The sequence below is a fragment of the Eleutherodactylus coqui genome, chromosome 10, assembly GCF_035609145.1.
Source record: "Eleutherodactylus coqui strain aEleCoq1 chromosome 10, aEleCoq1.hap1, whole genome shotgun sequence".
NCBI lineage: Eukaryota > Metazoa > Chordata > Amphibia > Anura > Eleutherodactylidae > Eleutherodactylus > Eleutherodactylus coqui.
In genome coordinates, this window is record NC_089846.1 from 34,864,705 (window position 1) to 34,879,231 (window position 14,527).

The following is a 14,527-nucleotide window of genomic DNA, read 5'->3' on the forward strand; positions in this document are numbered from 1 at the left end:
TTGTAGGCACTTTTGGCAATGGACATCATTCAGCATAGACATTTATGGATTGGGGGGCGGGGGGGCATTTATTAATCATGGGGCAGGAACTCTATCTTTTCTTCTTAGGGAGAGCACCTAGTAGGTAGGTGAGTGAGTGGGGAGACATATAAGGCCATCCATGCTCCTCTGCATAATATGCAAATAAGGGAGATGGAACAATACCTCTACAGTGCTGTCTATTGCTGACTTCCAACAGGTGGCGCTGCAGAGGTATTGTTCTATCTCCTTTATTTGTTTATTAAACATTTAACACCTCTTCATATATTAAGTGCATTGTGGGCCAGTGGAAATAATATTAACACAGGTGTTTGAAATGCCAGTCTTAATGAATTTGCTTCTTTTTACTTGCTGCCTAATATATTCCATATATATATTTGGCAGGTACCACCGTCACACAATTATCACCAGTATTGGCAACTCCTATCAGTTGTTTTAATGTTACGGTTGATATATATATATTATATATATATATATATATATATATATATATATATGCTGAATAATCCCTCTGGGTGCTTCACATTTGCAAACTCATAAATTAAAAATCAACCAAAGTTTGGGGTCATTTTTGTCTGCTTCAGAATAATGCTAAGTGCAGTCTACTTTCTTTAGTGATCCTCCTTTAGGAATTGTTTAATTAGTATTGTGAAAGGGAACGGCAAATCATAATGCTGATCCTTTGGTCCTGGAAGAGTTAAAGTGTCCAATAATTAATAGAATGGTAAACATAACATTTCAGATGAGCCCCTTTTCTTAGTGTCAGGGGCATGGGCTGGAAGTGACCCCTGTCTCATTAAATTTTTAGAGCAGTAAAATCTCCTCCGCAGCAGGTCCTTGCAGTGGGAGTTTATTCCTCGCTGCCTGACCTTTTTTAATAAACATGGAATTATTGACTATCAAAGATCTGTGTAGAGGGGATATGTAAATAATATATGAATACACCACTAGAGACCGTCAAGGGCTTAGAGTCTGTTCTTTTTTATTTCTCCAACGACCTTGGGTAAAAGGTAATACTGGACAGCATTTTGTTTACATCAGTTTTAGAACCAAGCACTCTGCATAGTCACCGCAGGAGTCGGACTAAATTATGCATGTTAGGTTTACCTTATTCTTTTTTCAGTTGCACCAGCTTTACCGAGAAGCAGCACCCTCGATTTATTCAGGTTTCTTTGAGTGCTATTCCCCCAAGTGCGATGATGGTGTGAATGTGAACAATGCTACTATCACATGATACTAGACTTACCATATGTGCAACCCATGTAGGTGCATCGGGGGGGACACTTTCATCCAATAAGCAGCTTCCTACTGTATATTAGATCTAGCATGTAAGGTTGGTTAATGAACTTTGTGGGTCACAATTATTGGTGTATTGAGAGGTCATATGCTTTGTAATATGTTGATAAGTGACATAGAAGAAGGTTTAACGGGTAAGGTCTGTCTGTCTGCTGATGACACAAAAGTGTGCAGTAGGGTTGCTACTCCTGCTGGTGTCTTGAACATGGAGAAAGACTTAGTCTTATTGGATAAATAGTCAAAACAATGGAAACTGCAGTTTAATGTTTTCAAATGTAAAATAATGCACTTGGGGAGAAGAAATCCTCGGACTGAGTATCATATCAGCTGTTCTGAGTTATCCAGGACTTTAGAAGAGGGGGTTCTGATTTCTGACAACCTCAAAATGAGTCCACAGTGGGGTCAGGCAGCAAAGAAATCTAGTAGTATGCTTGTTGCATAGCAAGGGGTATAACCAGTAGAAAGAGGGAGATTGTGATCCTGCTGTATAGAGCTCTGGTGAGACCACATCTGGAAATACTGTGTTCAGTGCTGTAGACCTCATCTACAAAAAGACAGATAAAATAGAATCAGTACAAAGACTACAAAAACGGTGAAGGGTCTGAACAACAAAACTTATCAGGAAAGACCTAACTTAGGGCTTCTTCAGACAACTATACTTGCGTGTGTAAATTACACGCATGCAATGCGCAGAGAGTAGAACCTATTGATGTCAATGGGTTCATTCTCATGAACTTTTTTGCGCGCACACAAAAAAATAGGACCTACTCTATCCTTCTGCATGTTGGTCAGCAAAGGCTTTCGTAGAATTCTGGACCTTATTAGGCTAAATAGCCTTTTAAATCAGATAGGAAGGGGGGTGGGGGGTGGTTGCATGCATGTTATCAGGCCCTGTGTGCAAAACGTACAGTACTATGTGCCAATACATGCCCAAATCTGCCTAATCAACCTCATTCACTGTGGAAATACATTGTGCTGAAGCGTGCGCGATTGTGCAAATGATCGTCTGAAGAAGCACTTACTTTGTATAGCCTGGAGGAGAAGGGAGAGATTGAAATGAGGATCTCTTTATAGTCTGTGGAGAGATATAGGCGTCATACATGCAGTCGTAGTATGGATCCATACTTTACCTCTGTGTTTCATCACATGCATTATTATCAGAGGATCGGGTGCTCCATAAGCCACATGTGATGCCCATGGCTTTGTAATTTAAAAATCTAGATAGATCTCGGCCCACAATACAGGCTTCAGGCTCACAGCCTTGTGATGTGCATGAGCTCTTCACAAGGAAACTCTATGTGGATTTTTGACACTTTTTATACACTTTTTACAGTTACCTTACAGTTCTAAAGAGTTAACCCTTTCCAATCCACTGTCTGACGCTTGAAGACATTCTGATTGAAGGCTGTACAGCTCTGATGTCTAAAGATGTCCGGCAGGGTATTCTTACTGTATATTACTGGCCGCTCTGTTGTTGGGGGCCTCTCCAGCATGTCACATACTGGCTCTATCCAGCAGATGGCGCCATTGTATTATGGCAGAAAGAGAAAGCCCCTTAGGAAACCCTGAATCCAAAATTGGATTGCAAATGGTTAGAAAGGAAAAAACGCAGTAAAGAAGAGTAATAAAATGCACCAAATGTATTACAGACATGCTTCCTTTTCTGGCGCAAATTAAGGGTATGCTACACTTAGATACGTTTGACACAGTTTGCGCCTTTTCAAAGTAGTTTTCCTAGTTATATATGCAACTTGTAAGCGTTCAGAAGGAGTTGTCATTTTTCTGCAAAACTCGGCATGCAGTTGCATCTCATATACATATATATATATATATATATATATATATATATATATATATATTGTAAACCCCTTCAAGCAAATTCTGAATTCTTGCATTTAACATCACTATTGATAAATCTGCAATGTGTTGCCATTTTTGCACTTCTAGCCTTTTTGAACTTGTAGTACCATAGATGAGAGAGAGCGTTTGCCTTTATTTGTCCCGATTTGGAGCACATTCTCAGCCTTTTTCCATTATCTTAGCTAGAGTCTTATTTTTAATAACGCATTATTGCTGATATTGCTAAGACACCTCTACAGAGACTCCTTTTTCATTTCCACCAGTCAGAGGTTAAAATAGCAATGGCGTTGCTAACTGATGTTCTGCCAGACCGCTCTATCAGTACATATTAATACTCTGTATGTACAGAACTTATTGATTGCGGTATATTGTGGCCAAATCCCTCAAAAATGTCCAGATGTAGCCAAACTGCAAAATCTGCATTCTATTAAAATGTGTTGCCATTACTTGAGCGATGCACATACAAGCTCGAATCTTTCCCTCCAGCCTAACTTTTACACACATCACAGGCATTGCAAAACCTCTCCATTACTCGTTATGTGTCACAACCACTTCTAGACTTCATGGAAACAAATCATTCTAAAAAGAACTGTACAGAATGGATTGGTTGAGGAAGTTGGTTGAAAAATATTTGTAACTAAATATTTTGCTTCCACTGGGACCAATTAGGACAATGTCCGTTGTGGAGGAGACTGAGCTGAGTTACACCTGTAGCAAGACAGAAGGGTAGCTTAGAGCTTGATGTGGGTACCTTCCAAAATGTGTACAGAAAGCGATGCCATGTCCTCTCAATATGTATTAGGAACATGTGGCTCTATTTTCTAGAGAAATAGATTCCATATGGAAACACCCCGCAAGTGCCCATCAACACAGATCAGTGGTCACAGCTGGATTCTGAGCGGGGACTTTCGCTCATTATGCGTCAATCTGCATTTTGCTACTCTCCCAATGGGAGGCTTAAATTGCAGCATAAGGATTTCTGCCAAAGTCAGACATGCAGCAGCTGTCTCCAGAAGACACTGTAGCTGTGGCTGTGTGTAGCGAGCTCGGTTCTGTAGACCTTGACACATATAATCCTTTTTCTGATAGAAAACAGGACCCTTGTGCTCGGGAATTGGGAATCACTACCGTGCTCTCGTAATGCTGTAACAAAATCACTTACAGGAGACCATTTAATTTTATTATGCTAATGCAATAGCCTTTCTCTAAGTACCTTCTAATGATCAGTATTTGTTGAGATGGGATGTACGAAAAAAAAAAAAAAAATCACAAAAATGCAATTTTTTTACCCATTAAACTAGTAAAAACTGCTTGTGGGGGCCAGTGGAGCTTCAGAGCGGGGTAGTGCATGCTTAAACGATGTTATACCCTACCTACAGGGTAGAGGATAACCTTCAGATTGCTTGGGGTCTGACTACTGTGACCTCTTGCCGATCCCGTGAATAGGGCTCTGGCACGTTATGAAGTGAGGGCAGCAAAAGTCCATTGAAATGAATAGAGTGGCAGTGCGCATGTGGTCCCCTCACTTTAAGATGTGCCAACGCCCTGTTTAGTAGTGTCGGTGCCCATGGTAGTCCCAGTGATCAGACCCTATTGAACTGAAAGTTATATAATATTTTTTGGATGGCGATAACTTTCAAACATGATGCAGCAATAATTTTCAGAAGTTTGGGTCTGACTGCTGAGACCCCCACGACTGATAGAAGGAAGAGGTACAAGTGCACTGCTAAGCACCGTGCCCATTTGGCTGCCACTGAGAATCAGCTGTACTCAGAAAGCAAAGAATAGACTGTAGAAAAAAGAAAGTATAGATTCGGTGCACAGCTAGGAAAGCCCACAGGCATAACTTCAGATGTTTCTACTCTATGTCAGGCATTTTATGAAATGACATTGACCCTTTAATACTTTCTTTGCATGTAGATTTTTTGCAAAAATTTCTTAGGTTTGTAAAAAAACAAAAAAAACCATGAATATCATGCATTTTTATTTCATTTTTTTTTTTAGTGCGTTTTTAACACAATTTTGATATGCGCTTTTTTTATGTGTTTATGCTATAGACAGATATATGAAGAATCACTTGAAAAAATATGTCACACCAACAATATGATACATTTTGGAAAAAAATACACCAAAACCAATAAAAATCCACAGGCATAAGAAAAAAAAGCCACAAAAATGGATCATTTGTAGTACATTTCATATTTTTTTATTGTCTTACTGCAAGTATCTTGCGACTGTGTTTTTTGTTAAGAAAAAAAGGTCACAAAAACGCCAGGAAAAAAACACTACAAAAATGGTTTTCTGAAAATTCAATATGCAAAGGGACACTAACAGAGTATTTTGGGTTTAGCAAATAAAGCTTTATTATTGTAATAAAATGTTATGTCATTTTCTAACATGCTTTAGTATCAATTCCTCATGGTTTTCAATATCTTAATTTACTGGCATTGAGATCCTTAAAGGTTATGCGTCATCATAAAATGACCAACCTTATAAACCAGTAAATCACAGAGGTGAGGAAAAAGAAAAAAACACATATTCACTGAAAAAGCCAAAAATACCTGAAAGTCTGCAAAGCAGACACGGTCGCCATAGGCACGATCGCCATAAGGCAGGCACAATCGCCACCGGCACAATCGCCGTAGGGCAGGCGCAATGGCCTTAAGCCCTGAAGATATGTAGTAAGCCAGACAATAATGTGTGGAGGAGCAGCTTGTTCCTGGCAGGCTAATATGCAGTCACCCACTCAACCCAGCCCAGAATGGGGAGGAGTGACTGCATATACTAATAGCCTGCACATGTGAACGATACCAAAGATGTCAGCCATAGATGGGTGGTGACCCACCATACAGGATATCAACCCTGGCTGATATGACAGCGGGTTGCCCTGTATCTCCAAGGTGGGCCACACTGGCTGACATCTTGGGCTCCCCCACCAACTAGCAAACCACATACAAAGATACTAATGCATACTAATAAAATGCGGGTGTTAGTACTGCATTTTGGCCAAAACGCATAGGCTGACGGACCGCGTCGAGGTCACACCGCTTCCGTCAGTACCTACGCTAACTCACAATAAATTACATAAAATCACAGAGGTGAGGAAAAAGAAAAAAACACATATTCACTGAAAAAGCCAAAAATACCTGAAAGTCTGCAAAGCAGACACGGTCGCCATAGGCACGATCGCCATAAGGCAGGCACAATCGCCACCGGCACAATCGCCGTAGGGCAGGCGCAATGGCCTTAAGCCCTGAAGATATGTAGTAAGCCAGACAATAATGTGTGGAGGAGCAGCTTGTTCCTGGCAGGCTAATATGCAGTCACCCACTCAACCCAGCCCAGAATGGGGAGGAGTGACTGCATATACTAATAGCCTGCACATGTGAACGATACCAAAGATGTCAGCCATAGATGGGTGGTGACCCACCATACAGGATATCAACCCTGGCTGATATGACAGCGGGTTGCCCTGTATCTCCAAGGTGGGCCACACTGGCTGACATCTTGGGCTCCCCCACCAACTAGCAAACCACATACAAAGATACTAATGCATACTAATAAAATGCGGGTGTTAGTACTGCATTTTGGCCAAAACGCATAGGCTGACGGACCGCGTCGAGGTCACACCGCTTCCGTCAGTACCTACGCTAACTCACAATAAATTACATAAAATCACAGAGGTGAGGAAAAAGAAAAAAACACATATTCACTGAAAAAGCCAAAAATACCTGAAAGTCTGCAAAGCAGACACGGTCGCCATAGGCACGATCGCCATAAGGCAGGCACAATCGCCACCGGCACAATCGCCGTAGGGCAGGCGCAATGGCCTTAAGCCCTGAAGATATGTAGTAAGCCAGACAATAATGTGTGGAGGAGCAGCTTGTTCCTGGCAGGCTAATATGCAGTCACCCACTCAACCCAGCCCAGAATGGGGAGGAGTGACTGCATATACTAATAGCCTGCACATGTGAACGATACCAAAGATGTCAGCCATAGATGGGTGGTGACCCACCATACAGGATATCAACCCTGGCTGATATGACAGCGGGTTGCCCTGTATCTCCAAGGTGGGCCACACTGGCTGACATCTTGGGCTCCCCCACCAACTAGCAAACCACATACAAAGATACTAATGCATACTAATAAAATGCGGGTGTTAGTACTGCATTTTGGCCAAAACGCATAGGCTGACGGACCGCGTCGAGGTCACACCGCTTCCGTCAGTACCTACGCTAACTCACAATAAATTACATAAAATCACAGAGGTGAGGAAAAAGAAAAAAACACATATTCACTGAAAAAGCCAAAAATACCTGAAAGTCTGCAAAGCAGACACGGTCGCCATAGGCACGATCGCCATAAGGCAGGCACAATCGCCACCGGCACAATCGCCGTAGGGCAGGCGCAATGGCCTTAAGCCCTGAAGATATGTAGTAAGCCAGACAATAATGTGTGGAGGAGCAGCTTGTTCCTGGCAGGCTAATATGCAGTCACCCACTCAACCCAGCCCAGACGCGGTCCGTCAGCCTATGCATTTTGGCCAAAATGCAGTACTAACACCCGCATTTTATTAGTATGCATTAGTATCTTTGTATGTGGTTTGCTAGTTGGTGGGGGAGCCCAAGATGTCAGCCAGTGTGGCCCACCTTGGAGATACAGGGCAACCCGCTGTCATATCAGCCAGGGTTGATATCCTGTATGGTGGGTCACCACCCATCTATGGCTGACATCTTTGGTATCGTTCACATGTGCAGGCTATTAGTATATGCAGTCACTCCTCCCCATTCTGGGCTGGGTTGAGTGGGTGACTGCATATTAGCCTGCCAGGAACAAGCTGCTCCTCCACACATTATTGTCTGGCTTACTACATATCTTCAGGGCTTAAGGCCATTGCGCCTGCCCTACGGCGATTGTGCCGGTGGCGATTGTGCCTGCCTTATGGCGATCGTGCCTATGGCGACCGTGTCTGCTTTGCAGACTTTCAGGTATTTTTGGCTTTTTCAGTGAATATGTGTTTTTTTCTTTTTCCTCACCTCTGTGATTTTATGTAATTTATTGTGAGTTAGCGTAGGTACTGACGGAAGCGGTGTGACCTCGACGCGGTCCGTCAGCCTATGCGTTTTGGCCAAAATGCAGTACTAACACCCGCATTTTATTAGTATGCATTAGTATCTTTGTATGTGGTTTGCTAGTTGGTGGGGGAGCCCAAGATGTCAGCCAGTGTGGCCCACCTTGGAGATACAGGGCAACCCGCTGTCATATCAGCCAGGGTTGATATCCTGTATGGTGGGTCACCACCCATCTATGGCTGACATCTTTGGTATCGTTCACATGTGCAGGCTATTAGTATATGCAGTCACTCCTCCCCATTCTGGGCTGGGTTGAGTGGGTGACTGCATATTAGCCTGCCAGGAACAAGCTGCTCCTCCACACATTATTGTCTGGCTTACTACATATCTTCAGGGCTTAAGGCCATTGCGCCTGCCCTACGGCGATTGTGCCGGTGGCGATTGTGCCTGCCTTATGGCGATCGTGCCTATGGCGACCGTGTCTGCTTTGCAGACTTTCAGGTATTTTTGGCTTTTTCAGTGAATATGTGTTTTTTTCTTTTTCCTCACCTCTGTGATTTTATGTAATTTATTGTGAGTTAGCGTAGGTACTGACGGAAGCGGTGTGACCTCGACGCGGTCCGTCAGCCTATGCGTTTTGGCCAAAATGCAGTACTAACACCCGCATTTTATTAGTATGCATTAGTATCTTTGTATGTGGTTTGCTAGTTGGTGGGGGAGCCCAAGATGTCAGCCAGTGTGGCCCACCTTGGAGATACAGGGCAACCCGCTGTCATATCAGCCAGGGTTGATATCCTGTATGGTGGGTCACCACCCATCTATGGCTGACATCTTTGGTATCGTTCACATGTGCAGGCTATTAGTATATGCAGTCACTCCTCCCCATTCTGGGCTGGGTTGAGTGGGTGACTGCATATTAGCCTGCCAGGAACAAGCTGCTCCTCCACACATTATTGTCTGGCTTACTACATATCTTCAGGGCTTAAGGCCATTGCGCCTGCCCTACGGCGATTGTGCCGGTGGCGATTGTGCCTGCCTTATGGCGATCGTGCCTATGGCGACCGTGTCTGCTTTGCAGACTTTCAGGTATTTTTGGCTTTTTCAGTGAATATGTGTTTTTTTCTTTTTCCTCACCTCTGTGATTTTATGTAATTTATTGTGAGTTAGCGTAGGTACTGACGGAAGCGGTGTGACCTCGACGCGGTCCGTCAGCCTATGCGTTTTGGCCAAAATGCAGTACTAACACCCGCATTTTATTAGTATGCATTAGTATCTTTGTATGTGGTTTGCTAGTTGGTGGGGGAGCCCAAGATGTCAGCCAGTGTGGCCCACCTTGGAGATACAGGGCAACCCGCTGTCATATCAGCCAGGGTTGATATCCTGTATGGTGGGTCACCACCCATCTATGGCTGACATCTTTGGTATCGTTCACATGTGCAGGCTATTAGTATATGCAGTCACTCCTCCCCATTCTGGGCTGGGTTGAGTGGGTGACTGCATATTAGCCTGCCAGGAACAAGCTGCTCCTCCACACATTATTGTCTGGCTTACTACATATCTTCAGGGCTTAAGGCCATTGCGCCTGCCCTACGGCGATTGTGCCGGTGGCGATTGTGCCTGCCTTATGGCGATCGTGCCTATGGCGACCGTGTCTGCTTTGCAGACTTTCAGGTATTTTTGGCTTTTTCAGTGAATATGTGTTTTTTTCTTTTTCCTCACCTCTGTGATTTTATGTAATTTATTGTGAGTTAGCGTAGGTACTGACGGAAGCGGTGTGACCTCGACGCGGTCCGTCAGCCTATGCGTTTTGGCCAAAATGCAGTACTAACACCCGCATTTTATTAGTATGCATTAGTATCTTTGTATGTGGTTTGCTAGTTGGTGGGGGAGCCCAAGATGTCAGCCAGTGTGGCCCACCTTGGAGATACAGGGCAACCCGCTGTCATATCAGCCAGGGTTGATATCCTGTATGGTGGGTCACCACCCATCTATGGCTGACATCTTTGGTATCGTTCACATGTGCAGGCTATTAGTATATGCAGTCACTCCTCCCCATTCTGGGCTGGGTTGAGTGGGTGACTGCATATTAGCCTGCCAGGAACAAGCTGCTCCTCCACACATTATTGTCTGGCTTACTACATATCTTCAGGGCTTAAGGCCATTGCGCCTGCCCTACGGCGATTGTGCCGGTGGCGATTGTGCCTGCCTTATGGCGATCGTGCCTATGGCGACCGTGTCTGCTTTGCAGACTTTCAGGTATTTTTGGCTTTTTCAGTGAATATGAACCTTATAAACCAGGTTTTATCTTAAATATATTTTTAAAGGCATTTTGGTGACTTTTTTTTATTTTTGATGTTACAATCTACATTTTAAAAAAATCCTAAAATCCTGTTTTCACACTGACCACTAATCCTAATAATAGTCTGACATTTCCTGTTCTGTAGAGAAAACTTTTCAGCAGTTATCTCATTATCATCACAGGCTGGATTACAATCAAAAGTGACATCTTTATATGCATAACACAGGATCCACCATTCACAATAGCAGATAAGCTGTGCTTATCACCTCTCCCCTACCTGCACAATGATGCCTGAAACCCTATTTAGGCGGGACGAATGTCGGGCAGACGATGCCCAACACTCTTCCTCGCACATGCTAGCTCCTGTGCTGCTGCTGCATGGGAGCTAGTATTGTTAGCTCACAGTGGGGTGGCAGGAGGAGATTTCTCTCCTCTCGCTCTCCCGCCCCTCTCCATTGACTTAACATAGCGGCCGTTCAATACTGAATGGCTGCTATTTACACTGAACGGTGAGTGATCAGCTGCTCGTACATCGTTTATGCTACAGTACTAGCTCCCATGCAACAGCACAGGAGCGAGGACATGCAGGGACAAGTGTCGGGCATCGTTTGCCCGACATTCGTCCCATCTAAATTGACCCTAATACAGTCTCCCATAGAAATCTATTGGTCAACTGTCCATTGTGTGAATAGCAAATTAACCAGCTTTAAAGCATATCTCTAAATGCAGCTGTAAAGCAGATTTAGTATCTGCAGGAAGGACAATATGGCTTCCCCCATAGTCATGTGCAAGCAATAGAATAAAAAAAATCTATGATCAGAAAATAAAAACAGATTAGAAAAAATATTTTTTTTTCACTATCTGGTCTTAACTAGTTAAAAAATCTAGGTGATATATTCCCTTTAATATTAATTCTAGAACATAAAAATCTGTCCTGGTCATTGGATGGACACAAGTGCGTGGCTCAACATAAGCCACAGCTCTGAGAACTGTATTGTAATGAGTTTTGCACCTATGCATCCATCACATGACTGAGACAGACTTTTGGAGGGCATTTATCATGTATCTATTTTCTGGCATAAAATAGTAACAAATTTTAGCATAAGCCATATATGTACAAAAATTTGTAATTATTTTCATTTTTCTGCCACTTTCACCACTTTTCAAAAATGTGGATGGGACTTAAAGGGGTTGTCCCGCGCCGAAACGGGGGTTTTTTTTTTTTCAACCCCCCCCCGGTCGGCGCGAGACAACCCCGATGCAGGGAGGTAAAGGAAGCTTACCGGAGCGCTTACCTTAATCACCGCGCTCCGGTGACTTCAATACTTACCGCTGAAGATGGCCGCCGGGATCCTCTGTCTTCGTGGACCGCAGCTCTTCTGTGCGGTCCATTGCCGATTCCAGCCTCCTGATTGGCTGGAATCGGCACGTGACGGGGCGGAGCTACACGGAGCCGGCATCCTGCACGAGCGGCTCCATAGAAGATTGCAGAAGACCCGGACTGCGCAAGCGCGGCTAATTTGGCCATCGGAGGGCGAAAATTAGTCGGCACCATGGAGACGAGGACGCTAGCAACGGAGCAGGTAAGTATAAAACTTTTTATAACTTCTGTATGGCTCATAATTAATGCACAATGTATATTACAAAGTGCATTAATATGGCCATACAGAAGTGTATAGACCCACTTGCTGCCGCGGGACAACCCCTTTAACGGAAATGTCGTGGCCTCCCATGGCCTAAAAACTGTACTGCAATTTATGCCAGAAACTGTCTTAACCCCTGAAGGACCAAGCTGTTTTGTACCTTAAGGACCAGACACTTTTTAGGGATTTTACCCATGTGGCGGTTTTACTGCTCTATTTTTTTTCCTTTAGCTACCAAAATTATTTTTGCTGCAGTTTTTTTCTGTGACATATAGGACTATTTTTTTTTATATCTTTTTCACTGACTTTTTTTTCTGTCTTTTAGTTTTATTGGGGGTAAAAAGCTACAAAAAAAAATCGTTTTTTTAAAATTATTTTTAAATTTACACTAAAATAAAATATAGGAATGGGTTCCTCTATTTGTTTCGGACGTTTTGATATATAGTATGTATGGTTTTAGTTTATAGGGCGCATACGGCGACGGTTTTTGTTGGCGTCTGCTTTGTGTTATTCTCTTTCTTTTGTATGTATTGTTTTATTCTGTTATTTTGTTTTACTTATGTATGTAATTGTGTATTTTACTATCTGTGTCCCCCATGACGTCATATAAGACCTCTGGGGGACATTCACTTTTTTTTTTTAACTTTATTTGACACTTTCCCACTGTAGCTGGGGTGTCCATAGGAGCCCTAGTTACAGGGAAAGCAACCCCTGTGGTGACATTAGTCACCTGCAGAGCTGCCAGGGTCTAGTCTGACCCTCCAGCTCTGCAGTAGCAGGGAATCCCGGGAGGTCACATGACCCCCCGAGGCTCCCGTAGTGAAAGTACATCTTACTTTCACTTTCCCCATACAGTGCTCATTGAGCACTGTATATCAGGGAAGCAGAAGGCAGGAAGAGTTAAAAACCCCTTCTGCCTTCTGCTTCGGGTTATCAGCTGTCACTAACAGGAGACTTAGAGCACCACCGTAATTTTACTATCGGCGGTGCTCTAAGCCCAGGACCAGCCGCCGTAAATTTACTGTGGCTGGTCCTAAACGGGTTAAAGGGCTTGTCCAGTTACCAGACAACCCTGTTTCAATAGCGCTGCCTGCATTTAAATAATAAACTGAGATATACTTACCCCTACTTGGCCGCCAGGATCTAGCGCTGCAGCCCCACTGTGGTCCCAGTAATTATTGTGACAGATGATGTACAGGAAATCAGGTGACCGTTGCAGCCAATGAGATGCTGCAGCACCACCACTCATTCTCCTGGCATCTGCGCTCACAAGTGATTGGTTGCAGCCAGAGGTGTAACTTGAAGCTCCCGGGCTCCAATGCAAAACCTGTAACGGGGCCCCCAACTATAATGCTTTATTCATAGTACTGGGCTTCCTATATGGAGAAGAGAGGCCTTATGGGCCCCCTAAGGCTCCTGGGCCCGGGTGCAACCGCATCCCCTGCACCCTCTATAGTTACGCCCCTGGTTGCAGCGCTCATGTGATTTCACGTGACATCTGTCACAACAATCTCCAGGACCACAGTAGGGCTGCAGCACTGGATCCTAGTGGCCACAGAGGGGTAAGTATATATCTGTTTATTATTTTAATGCAGGCAGCCTTATTGAAGAAGGGTTGTCCGGTAACCAGACAACCCCTTTAAGTTTTAGCACAAATCTTTGCCAGCTATGAGTATATTTGCTTCTCTGGCACACAGACACACAAAAGATGTGCCAACTGCCAGTCTTTATTAATTCCACCCTTTATCTTCTGAAACTTATAACATTTAAGATCCAATTTATAGTAAATGCTGATTTGAAAAACATGATGAATTGATGCAGAGAATGCTGGAAAATTGTAACTTTTTGAAGTACAATTACACATCTTTTTTGTGACTCAACCTGCAATACTCCTGCACAGGGGCGTAGCTAAAAGCTTGTGGGTCCAAGTGCCAAAATTCAGCTTCACTTCATGGCTGTGTTTCCACCACTTTTAGCAGTATCGTTGGCCTTTTCAGTAACCCCTTGATGCAGCACAAGCCTTGAAACATATGTTTCGTCTCCCCACCTCCAAAAAGAAAAAAATATACTTCATATACACATTGTAGGAAACATAAGATAGCTTTCATAACATGTTAGGCTCAGCTTTAGTGTACCTCTAATAGTGAACTCAGCAAAATAATGGTCAAATATCAGTTCTACACAGTGATAGCGATTACAGTGCAGTTACCTTCAGTGATGACAGGTGACATCATATCTGATTAGCTTCATTCATTTTTGTTTTTCACCTCTACCTGGCCCAGACTGCCATGGTGACTTTTTCGAGCCACAACTTGTCT